The following is a 3641-nucleotide window of genomic DNA, read 5'->3' as shown; positions in this document are numbered from 1 at the left end:
TGAAAGAAAATTAAACCCTAATTGCAAACCCCAATTTATGATGAACTCTAATTTTGAATTTCGAATCTCAAACCCAGAACCTGGCTCTGCTACCATGTTATCTGAGGTGAAAAGAATTGTATTACCTTCCTTTTCATTGAAAAATGATACATATTTATATACAAACTAGTATAGCTATCCTAGGAAGCTATTTCAATTAGGATCTCTACAATTAATCTAATTGATAACTAATTGACAACTATATACATGCTATAACACACACAAACAAAATTGTTTACCCAAAAAAGATTTGCCTGATGGCGTGGCAGAATTAACAAGCACATGGGATACACGTGACTGTTTACTCGAGTACGATATATTCGACCATCGACCAGAAGAGAGTTCACTCGACAAATGACATATTTCATGGGCGACCAATCTGGTCGCAGTATTTCAGATATGTAATTTCGCATTTATGTAATAATTGTGATTTCCATTATTATTTAGATACGCTTGTATTAAATGTAATTAATACCCATCGACCCATGTAGAACTCCTTGAGCCTATAAATATGAATCAAAGGGTTCAAGAGAGGGGACTTTTGAACTTTAGAATTCTGAGAGACAATTATAGTGTTTTTATCCACCAAAATTGTATTCAACCTAAAGCTTGTGAAACTCATGAACCCTAGTTCATTGATCACAATTTTTGGGATTCTACATCAATAAGAACACTAAGTGGACGTAGGTTATTACCATCACTGGGGCCGAACCACTATAAATTTTTGGTGTCATTTATTTTTTGATCTTGAATTCATCTTGTTTTTTGTCGTTTTACTTGACTCCATGTCGTTGACCAAATCAAGGGTCAACATTTTGGTGCTTTCATTGAGAAACTGAACTCAAGACCTCCAAGAAGATCAAATGGTGAAAACAGCTATAAAGACTAGACAAACCTCTGGTAGAGCACCAACCCAGACTCCTCCGCAAAATGTGGCTGAAGATGAGCCACAAGTGTATTTGGAGGAGGAGGAAATGGATTATGAGACCTTGAGGACGACTCTAAGTGTGTTGCAGGAGGAGTTAGCCAATCTGAGGGCTAATCAAGAAAATGTGGCTGAAACAATGGCGTTGCAGCATAAAGAGATTGATAGGCAACGCCAAGAATTGAATGAATGGCAGACCGACATGGACCACCAGCAGAGGGATGCCACTGTCGCTCTGGCGGCAGCCATTTAGTTGGCCAGAGGAAAGCTTGCATAGGCTTTCCGATCAGATCAGCAACCTAGTACACCACCGCAACAAGGTCTACAGTCAAATCATCCTCAACATCACCACACTCTGCCTCAACTGGAAAACCCTCAGAGATCAGAGCACCCCCTGCTGCTCAATAGGACAGGCCATTTCAGTATCCTGAGCATCAACTACCCTCTTGCGGTGGCCAAGATAATCCCTAGCAACAAAGGAAAAATACGGCTGGGCAGCCTCCCCGAAGTCCTAGACGCTAAATTGCTAAGGAGGCAAACCCACCGAGCAAGGGACATCGTCCTTCTGCGAGCAAAAGGCAGGTTGATTCAAACTTTGTGGTCAGGGGTCCCCCACGACATAATAATGCCCGGGGACCTACCGACCAACGTAGGCCTCCACCTGTCGGTCGGGACATGCTAGCAAGAGGAGGAAACAGTGCGAACAGCAGGTCATACCTTAGTCGGTCACACTTTAAGCATTGTTGGTGAGTTCATTGGAGGATGTGGTGGTGGATGAGATGGGCGTGGGTTTGGATCATAATAAGGCTTAGAATGTAGTCCATAATTCGGTTGATGAGGAGGTTGTTGAGGTGGGTACTATGGATACCGCAGCTGTAACCCTTGATTATTTTTCCAAGACAAGTTAGGGTGATTTTTCCACGCAGGAGTATATGTATTGGAGTAAGTGTTGAGTGCAGGTCTTGAAAAATTACCAATAACCTGTGCCTGTTCCAAAGGCATACTATTTACGTCTGTTGAGCAACTAGCTGTACTCGGGCATTGTTCATAAGAATGCGGTCCCCCACAAATCTCACAACTCATGACATTCTGTACATGCATTGCTTGTGTGGCGAGGTTGTTTTGCTGCAATTGCTTGGTTAGAGACGCCACTTGAGCGATCAATAAAGCAATTGGATCAACCTCTAAGACACCTACTACTTTCTTATTCTCACGCTCAGTAGGCGAATTGTAGTTATTCATGGTCATCTCTTCCAATAATTCATAAGCTTCATTAGCGCCTTTTCTCATAAACGCTCCTCCCGATGCTGCATCAATTATTGTCCTTGTATTTCCCCCCAAACCATTGTAAAATGTATGCACCATCAACCACTTCTATATTCCTTGATGTGGGCATTTCCTTTGAACCTCTTTAAAACGTTCCCACGCATCATATAAAGACTCCCCATCCAGCTGATGGAAGTTATTAATCTCTCCTCTATATCGGGCTAACTTCGCAGGAGGAAAGTATTTACCAAGGAATTTCTGAGCCAAATCTTCCCAAGTAACTATAGAGTTGGCTTGTAATGAATTCAACCAACTCTTAGCTCTGTCTCTTAATGAAAATATGAATAATTTTAATCTGACAACATCGTTACTAACCTCGTTCATTTTGAATGTTGCACATAGCTCTAAAAAATTGGTGATGTGGAGATTTGGATCCTCGTTTGGTAATCTCCCAAATTGTACACAATTTAGTACCATCTGAATAATCGAGCGCTTTATCTCAAAATTATTCATCTCAACAGTAGGAGGACGAATACTTGAATGTATCCCCGTAACAGTAGGGAGTACATAGTTTCTCAATGGCAGATCGACTTTAGCTGCATTACCTTGATTTGCATTATTGTTCACACCATTATTAGTGTTCTCAGCCATGGTAAAATCCAACCTTTTCTTTATCTTGCGGTTTTCTCTGCATGTTCACTCAATTTCAAGATCTATCGGTATGAGTTCCTTTTGTCTACTTCCCCGCATATACCAATAATTCATGAAACACAATACAACCTCGATCCAAATGAGTGTAAAATATAAGAACCAAATTAGACCAAAAAACAATTAATTTTGATATTGGAAATTAAGTCCCCGGCAACGGCGCCAAAAACTTGATCGGTAAAATATGATACGCAAGAGCACGTAATCGAATCAAGTAATATAGATAGTAAATAAAGTATCGATTCCACAAGGACATTTGACCAATTACCAATAATCGTTCTTTAATTTCTATTTGGCAAACAAAATTTAGATGAATCAATCTAATTACAAAATTTTTAATAACCGTGAACAAAAATAACTAATCAAGAGACAAAAATCAATAATAAAAAGACCTAGGGTATTAACTTCATCAACTTTTCATTCTACTAATTTTATTAATCAGTTCTAAATTTATTTCTTCTTATTCTAATAGCAGGTTAACATAAATCAATTCATATTATTTTTCAAGATATAATATCTCATCCTATATGCAGGTTTTCTACATCTCTGTGATAAACTTAAACATATAGCATACATTAAGCATAGAAACCTAATTACTACACAAGCCATACAGGTACTTTCATCCAATATGTAACCTATGTCTATATAACGATAACATATTCAATTCTCATCTTTCGAATTTTGAATCAAAACCATAAATCAA

General features: G+C 38.8%; 1 non-coding gene across 1 annotated transcript; it reads left to right on the top strand.

Moving 5' to 3' along the window:
* Window positions 1–2342: 2342 nt before the first annotated feature.
* On the top strand, window positions 2343–2448 carry LOC133807871 (small nucleolar RNA R71). Its single transcript, XR_009879758.1, has one exon. It is a non-coding gene; the product is annotated as a small nucleolar RNA R71 (small nucleolar RNA).
* The last annotated feature ends 1193 nt before the right edge of the window (window positions 2449–3641 follow it).

Source organism: Humulus lupulus, chromosome X, assembly GCF_963169125.1.
Source record: "Humulus lupulus chromosome X, drHumLupu1.1, whole genome shotgun sequence".
NCBI classification, from domain to species: Eukaryota; Viridiplantae; Streptophyta; class Magnoliopsida; order Rosales; family Cannabaceae; genus Humulus; species Humulus lupulus.
The sequence above is the reverse complement of the archived record's forward strand: the minus strand, read 5'-3'. Positions and strand labels throughout refer to the sequence as shown.